The sequence below is a fragment of the Phalaenopsis equestris genome, unplaced genomic scaffold, assembly GCF_001263595.1.
Source record: "Phalaenopsis equestris unplaced genomic scaffold, ASM126359v1 Scaffold199930, whole genome shotgun sequence".
Taxonomy (NCBI): Eukaryota; Viridiplantae; Streptophyta; class Magnoliopsida; order Asparagales; family Orchidaceae; genus Phalaenopsis; species Phalaenopsis equestris.
Genome location: NW_018219778.1, coordinates 102,549 through 111,980, shown reverse-complemented (window position 1 = coordinate 111,980; position 9,432 = coordinate 102,549).

Here is a 9,432-nt window from a genome sequence, read left to right as displayed (position 1 = left end):
TAAATTTATTTGATTATGTCTAAGTACTACAGTTGATTTTTTAAGAAAAAATTCATTTTTGTACAAAAATAATTATATTAAATTAAATATACTTAGGAAAATTATGAAAAGTAGTTTTCTGAGTTTCTTGTGATCTGGATAACTTAAAAAAAATTATTTTTCCATAAATAGTTCATTTTTTAGCTATATTTTGAATTAAAAATAATTAAAAGATTTCAAAATTACAAAAATGGTTCAAAATGTTCCTAATTACTTCCTGATCACTTGTGCTCATTAGAATATTTTCTTAATTCTTCTAAATAAAAAATAAATTTTCAAAAGCCTAAAATGTATTTTCCTTATTTTCTCATTAAAATAATTATAATACATAAAATATAAAGCATAAAAATATGAAATTTATTTCTCTGAGTTCCCTAAACCTAGAGAGATTTAATAAAAATATAAAAGGTAATTTTCAAAATTAAAATATATTTTGTATTTAAATAATCACTCGATCATTAAATAATTAAAATATAATTAAAAAAATCATGGAATTTTGTCTAAGTGTTCCTCTGACTTAGGGAAACCCCTAATAGTTCTCTCATGACCAAAAACCTTATTTTGATTAATTAAATAAATTAATACTAAAAAATCCTTTTTTTAAGTTAAAATAATTATATAAATTAAGTAAAAATCTAAAATACCACATCTTCTCCTCTAATATTTTAATTAACACATGATTGAGTCTCCATTGAAATTTCAAGGTTACTTGACTTTCATTTGATAAGTTATAGGATTGGGAGCCCCATGGGCAAAATGTTAATTTTGGATTTTTAATGCCTTAATTCAATTTTTGGATTAATCAAAGGGTAAATGGGTAATATTGATTGTAATAAAATCTCTTGGGTGTTTGAAATATGAAGGGCTAAGAGGTAGAAACTAATTTGACATCCTTTTCATGATAAGGGTAAGATTGTAGTTTTGATAATTATCATGATTTGGAAGATAATTCAATTAAGATGATTCTAAGTTATTGGGCTTAAGTTATGAAGATAATAATTCACTCATTTAAATCCCACTAATTGATGATTAGATACTAAGTATGATATTAATGAGAATTGAAATCCCATTTCATTCAATATTTAATTATTTTAATTTACTTTGAAAATTGAAACTAAGAGGGCCTGGTAGTTAACTAGGTATGATATGTGGAATTGTCTTAATTGGGATTAGAAAAGATAGACATAATTGATTAATAAATACTTTCAAACACTTTAGGCCCTACTTTAACTCTGGGCATTAAAATCCTTAATGACTTTGAACTTGCCTTTTGGGGCACCCATTCATATAACTATCAAATGAAATGTTAAGTGACAATCTACCTTCCTTCATTTCTTGGGATAGTTGAAATATCAAGGTTCACTGAGTAATGAGATAATTTGATTTTACGATGATTAATGGAATAATTTAATAAGTTCAACATGAACTTGAAATGTTTTAAGGGATTTTAAAAGTTGTTCAGGGTTATGTCCCAAACATTTTAAGATCTCTTGAATATTTTGAAGGACGATTGTGAAGGACGATTGAACTTATTATATTTTTGTTCTAAGAAATCATCCACTAAGATCTTTCGAGACTCATTGAGTCTTGACTTAGGGCTTGGAAACTACACCTTCATCCTCTCTTACAATTTATTTAATTTTTTGTAAAATTATATACGTATTGCAAGTTCTAACGTTTTAACGAGAGCAGCGAGAAGATGATAGATACATTTTTATAGTGTTATTTAATTTTAGTCATTTTACTTTCAGCGATCTACTTTTGCTACAAAATATTACAACTACTTTTTTGTACATTTTACTTTACTTACAAAAATTAAAACTATTTTTAAAAATTAATCACCATTTTCAAAAATCTAAAATAAATTGTTTCAAAGGTAATTATAAATCCTTTGACATACAACTAAACTAAAAATGTCTTTTTGAATTTTCAGGAGTCCCTCGGAGGAGGTAACACACTGTGCTAACGAGATCTCTCCGGTTTAAATGAGTCTAACAACTCATTTAATCAAAGTAAATTCGGAAGAAAATAGTGATACCCAAATGAGGCGACCGTGGAGTCCTAACTTGTGTCACTCTAATCGACTTTAACCCCCTTTAAGACTGAACATAAAATTGTTATTTAAACCTTCAAACTTTAGACTTTAGGAATGCTACTTTATCAAGGAGCTTGGAGCTAGTTTCATGAGCAATGATCTACAATAGTGATCTACAACAACATGAGGATCTATAATAGCATGAGGATCTTTAATAACACATCTTTCCTTATAATTAAATAAATAAGCCATAAGACTTCAAGGTCGCTTGCCTAGTGCAACATTAATCCTCACTTCATCTTTAGGACTTTGTATAGCTCTGCTATACATTTTAAGCCCTAAATTGTTATAGCATTCTGAGGTTGTCATCCGTTGCGACCTAAATCCTTACATATTCTAGGCTATTTGTGTGTATGTCGAGCATAAATGTATGCCCTAATGAATAAAATTGGTGGGACGTAACATTTAAATAATTTTTTCTCCTTGAAACTGAGGCCAAACCATAGGATATCTTGGGAAGTCACCAAGGTTCTCGTGAGGATCTGTGACAACCTATAGTTCCTCTTCCTTTGGATTCTATAACAATGTTCCAAATTTGAGTAATTCCCCTATGACACTCCTTTGGTCTGTTCTTTTGAAAAGTGCTACCCCTTGAAATTCTTGAAGACAACATTCCCTAATCCAAATCAAGAGTTTTTTTAAGTTATTTTAATTATCTAAGATGTAATTAACTATATGGGCTTACCCTTATAAAAAACTTTAAGAACCTAATTTAATATAAACCTTATTTAATTTTTTATATTAAATAGGAGAACTTGTAGGTCAACATAAAAATGATTTTTCATAGACTAAAACGGTTTCCATAAATTCTTTAATTTATTTAATTGAGCACCACCACCAAGTAGTGTATCTATCCTTCAAGGTAGATATATTACTTGCGATGTTGTGCTCGATCATTTAAACTATTACAGATCTAAGATCAGTTTGATCTCGTATTTTTAAAAAATTAAAATATTACTATTTTCAATATACTTAAACATCTTTTAAAACTAGGCATGAGGATATCCATTCCAGCGACGGACAATTTATAAACTTTTGGTGATAGACAAGTTTAGAAAGGATGACGAGCAAATTGGGGAAGATTGAAGAGGAGTTGAAAATTTTGCATAATAAGATGCATGAAATATATTATCAGTGTGAGCATTTAGAGTGGTAGATGAAACTCCAATCCAGTAACATGACGTGCTACCATGATTATCAGGTAACTATGTATAGTAAGAACAATTAGATTGATGAAAAAATGGTTATGGAATTTCCTCGTGCTCCTTTCTTCCACACATTTGATCATAGCTATTTGGCATGTGAAAAGGGTGACAAGAATGAGTTCAACACGAACTAATCATTAGAAGGATTCCAACTTTGGATCAAAAATCATGATTGAACAATTGGAAGATAGAAGATGCTGGAAAGATTACAAGTATGAATTATGATGATAAATTAATCAAAAATTTTGTTTTAAGGGCTTTAGTATTGTTGTGTTACACTTAAAAAGAAAAAAAAAGAAAATTTTAAGTTTGGCACCTAGGCGCTGAAACCCATGCCTAGGCACCAGTTCAAATTAATCGGCCAAAACTCAAGATCTTTGTAATTTAATCCAAACTAACACCATTTTAGATGCCTAAGCTTCATCTTCATCATCCTTTGCTTAAATCTTCAAGATTTTGGACTTAATACCATCAGATTTCATCTTTTTGAGGTTAGATCTACATTTTAGCATAGTTATTTTGTGATTTCAGCATGAATTTTTGTACAATGTGTGGTGACCAAAATTTGCAAAAATATTTGAATAAGTAGTAAAAAACCCATGGATTTAAGCTTTGTTAGTTTGAAAAAGCTTATAGAAAGCCTTTTACCTTAAATTTACAATTCGTTAGAATTTTTCTTCAAATTTTTAGATGGCTCCTTAGACGAAGAAGGGAAAGGGAAAGGAAACTTTCAAAAATACAAAATTCATCAATATAAATGCACAAATTCTTTACAAAAAATTTGCATCATTGAGAAAGTTTATTATAAAGCGAAGCTTCTAAAGACCGGTGGAACTTTTGAAAATGTTATTGTGGCTCGGTAATGGGAAATTTTTTGTTATTTTACTGTTATTTCCGTCATTGTTGTTGTATGAGAGTTTATGTGAACTTACCAGAAGCAGCTGATGATGAGGTCTTTATTTGAGGATGAGGAGTGGAGTTCAATGCTGAACGGATCAATGTGGTATATGGTCTGCCACCTACTACTGATTGTTTCTAATCAGATTACACTCCATCTGAAGCAGATTTATATCAGATGATTGCATATTTGACAAATACATGGAGCCTGGAAGATTCGAAATGATCGTAAGGTAAATTTTTCTCCTTCCAATCTCAATGCCACCTCAAAGTTTTGGCATTATTTTATTTATGTTGGCCTTCCTCCTTCAAATCATTTAAGTGAAGTGATAAAAGAAAGAGCCATATAAAAATTTTGCATTAAAAAGATGAAGCCTATAAAAATTGGCTCTCTTATTTATGAGACTATTAGTTCTTCTGCTAGAGCTAGTCTACTTCAGATCTTGGTTTTCCTTCTATGATATTTACTATTTTCAAAGACTATGGAGAAAAGACATAGAGATAGAGCTCGTGATGCACCTTCTACTACTACTTCTAGGTCTTCAACTTCTACACATTCGACTTCCATTACTACTGAGCTTCAATCTAGTCTCTGGGATGTGTTGAGTGAGAGATATTTAGAGCTGCAGAATGAATTGTCTATGATGTAGAGCTGTATGAAATATATGGAGAATAAATTTGATCACATTGCAGATTATGTTTAGAGAAAAAGTGATTATGATGCACATTATGACGAGGCATTAATGAAATTCATGAAGGAAGTCCAATCAGTTGAGTTTCCTACTTGCCCTCAATTTACTCCTTATGCAAGCCCAAAATATATGGATGAATGGATGAAGATAATATATCATTTGATTTTGATGATGATGATGATGATGATGTTGAAGGAGATGACTATGCTTTCTTACTTTTTTGTTGTAGATTTGTTTTTAGATTATTTCATATGCTTGGACTTCTGATATATAACTATGTCGGATTGCTTGGTGTAATTTTGTTTTTTTATCTCTGCTACTTTTGCTCCTCTTCATTTATTTTGAATTGGATATGTGTTAGAGTAGAGTTTTATATTTGCAACCTTTTCTTGATATACCTGTTTTAATTTAAATTGTCTACTACTCAGCACCTATTTTTATTATACTTGTATTGTTCTCCTCTTAAAAATTTAAAAATTTTCTCTTTCTTAATGTTCATTATAAACTGAACTATTTTAAGCTAATATAAAATTTAAGTTTGGGGGAAGGAAGAAAATTATTTATAAAAATTGAACATTTTTTGTCCTAAGTAAAATAAATTTTCAAAAATTAATTAATATAACCTTTGATAAGTTGGGATAGCTTGAGATAATTATATTTTTGAGTTTACAAATAATATAATAAAATTAAGAAAAAGTTTTTAATAATAAAGATTAATTCTGGATTTGAGATATTTAGCATAAAAGTATAAGATTATGCTTTTACTATTAACAATAAAGAAAATTGTATTTCTTTGGAAATGTTAAAGATCTTGGATTTTTATTTGAAAAGAAAGAATTGAGACTTTATGAAAAATCTTTTTCAAGTCGAACACACATTTATCAAGCAAGGAAATATTGAAGGTTTTTAACTTTAAGAAGAGAATGGTGGAATTCAAAATCATTAAAGGCTATCCAGATATAGTAATCCTCACATGACATGAAAAGAAATATAAAGGATTAAAAATGATTCTGAAAGAAAAAGAAAAGCAAAGCAAAAAGATAAAAAAAGCAAAAAGGAAAACATATGTGAGGAGAAGCTTGAGGAGTTGCCTAATCAAAAATTAGTTGCACATAAATCATCTTAAGGAAAAAGTCTGAATTACATTTCTAAGCTTATTTATAAAGTATTTGTATCCTTACTAGGAAAGTTCTCATGAAATTCTTTTTCTTGAAATTCTTCTAAGCATCTTTAATATGACAAACTACAATTATTCTTAAAATAAATAGGAAATCAGAATTCTTAGACTTGACTACTAAATATTTTTACATTCCAGTTTAACCTATGTTAATAAAAATATTTCTAAATTTTCACTATTGCATTTATAAAACAAAAACAATAGAAATTTTAAATTAAAACTCACTTCCATAAGTTATATTTTTTATATATATAGTAAGAAAGGTTACTTGAGGACAAGTAATATTTAAGTTTGGGGGAATTAATCCACCTTAAAATTTCCTATTTTTATGCACATTTTATGCTTAATTTTTTAGGATATTATGCTTAAGTGAAAGGTATTTTTATGTTTTTGGTTTCAAGTGCAAGAAAAATATTTTAAGTAAAAAGGAGCAAAAATACATAAAAAAGGAGCAAAATGTGCTAAACTAAAGTAAATTGCCAAACCAATCACATTGGCCCCTAGGCGCCAGATGAAAAACTTGGCTAACACCTAGGCATAATAGTTGGGCACCTAGGCGCCACATGTATTTTCTAGAAGATTCAGTGAATAAGGCCTAATTTTTAAGAGATGCCCAATGCAACTCTTAGTCATTTTCGAAGCACTATAAAAAGGGATTAATTTCAAGAGGCCAGGGGGGTTGGATACATAGAGTCGTATAGTGTGTGAGTGTGTTAACAGTGTCGGTAGTTTTCATTGCGAGTCTCTGATTTCTAAAGTTTGTCAGTCCTGTAAGTGTTCATTGGAGTCAGAGAAGTCGGAGAACTTCAAAAGAGTGCTTCGGAAAACATTTCAGATAAACATTTGCATCTTTGTCTTTAAGTCTTGTACATTGGATTTGAGTTTTATAAATATGTTTTGTTTTGTTATCCCCATGCATTTTGAATAGTTTTATCTCTTTCTTCTTGCAATACGAAGTAATCAAGTAAGAGATTTTGATTTTTTTAGAACTTCTTTTATTCCTAAAAATTGTGATAATATTTTTACCAATCCTTCATTTACTTTACAAATTGGTCTCTTCTTTTGTTAAAATTTGTAGAGGAAACTTATAGACCTGAGATGGCTAAGAGTTCTTAACTTATAAGTATCACATTTCACTTTGTAAAGAGCAGTGGAGATCGTCCAAGGGGGAGTGCAAATAGATAGGATTTGGTGGCCATAGAATTGATGTTTCTAGAGTTACAGACTAGATCCTTTTATCAATTGGTCTAGATATTGGAACAAAGTGTCACTAGTAGGTCCTATAGAGAGGGCACAATGGGTAATATAGGAGTGAGAGACTAGAGCCTTCCCAGCATTACTATATATTCTGACACCAACTTTAGATTATACCAACTTTAGATTAGTCAATGTTCTTTGCACATTCGAGATCGAGAGAAGTAAATAATAGGTATGCTCATATTTGTCACAATACAACATTTAAACTTCTAACATTTTAAATCCTACATTGATTATGAATTATTTGGAAGGAAAAATTCTCTTTTTATATTTTCTCTAAACCATTGTATTTACTTTTACGTGCATTTGTAGAAATTAGTAAACTTAATTTCAACATTACTACTTTAGATATATGCTGCATTCTTAATTGAAGTTCTCTTAAAGTTAAAATTTCTAAATTTCTTTTCTTTTCGTTTATAATTCCTTGTGTGATCGATATTATTTTTTTATAGAAATTTTATAGAAAATCTGAAAATCTTATATTACTTGAAACGATACTTATACTTGCATAGTACCCCTAGTAAGAAAACTATTCATTTAAATTTTATCATATTACCTTTGTTCTCACTAGTCGCTAAATATAATTTGGGTCATGTTGTTGGCATACTAAGGAACATAAAAATTTGTGTATTTATGGGTCGGGTCATCTGTCACCCTAGACAACTCAATTCTATGCCCATCAAAACTTATCTCTCTATCTTTTTGCAATCCCCGTTAGGTGATCGCAACGGCTCTGCCCAGAATTAAGTGTGACATGTTTTTCAATGGATTTTAACCTCACAAGTGGCCAATTTGTAAATTTAATGAAGAATTAGTGTAAATTTCATCAAAATTTTAAAAGTAAAATGAAATCTTTAAATCATTCTCATCCCACAAGATTAATTCCCAAGAGCAAGGAGAAAGAAAGAGAACTAGTGAGAATTCATGGAGAATAAAACAAAAACACCAAATTTGTTTTGAAATCCAACTCATAGAAACAAAAACTTAAAACACAAATACAAAGTACCTAATGTCTTCTCCCCAACGCAAATTCTTAAGTCTCCTTTAAAAAATCTCCAAACTCTTACTGTTACAACACAAAACACACATAAACTCACACTTAAACACAAAAGTGGGACTTCCTAAAGCCTTCAAATGCTTCCAAAAAAGTCCTACTTTTTGTCCAATTTTCATCCATATTAATAGATCTCTAAAAATAACTAAGGGTTACTTCAAACACCCCTTCAAAATTAGTTCAAATTCAACGAATCTTCTAGAAAGGAAGTTACTTGTGCCATAGCGGGCTATAACACCAGGGGGCGGTGCTATGATGTCATACAAATTGCATCTTTTTTTCTCAATTTTCCCTCATTTTATCGAAATGTTCATTCCATGTACTTGAAACCAAAAATATACAAAATAGATCCTTTTAAAGTGTAATATCACTAAAAATATGCATAAAATGATCATAAAATATGCACTAAAAATAGGTAATTTTAAGGTGATCATTCCCTCTAAACTTAAACTTTACTTGTCCTCAAGTAACTTTTTTTATACTATGTTAAAATTAGAACTTGTGGAAGTGAGTTTAACTTAGAGATTTCTATCATTTTTATTTTAAAAATGTGAAAGCGAAACTTTAGAAAAATTTTTAATAACTCGGGTTAAAACTAAATTGTAAGAATATCTAATAGTCGAGTCAAAGAGTTCTAATTCTCTACTTATTTCAAAAGTAATTGTAATTTGGTCATATTTTGAATGATTAGAATAATTACAGTAAAAAGAACTTCCTGAGGACTTCACTAGTAAGAATACCAATACTTTAAGCCTTAATTTTGAAATGTAATTAAGTTCCTTCCCTTAAGATGAATTAAGTGGAGCTAATTTTTAATTAGGCATGTCCTCAAGCATCTCCTTACGTTTTTTCATTTTTGCTCTTCTTTTTTTTTCCTTTTGATTTTTCTTTTTTTTTCTTTAGGATCTTTTTTAATCCTTTCTTTTTCTTTTCTTGTCATATGAGGATTAACATATTTAGATAGCCTTTAGCTATTTTGAACTCCTCCATCCTCTTCTTAAAGTTAAAAACTTTCC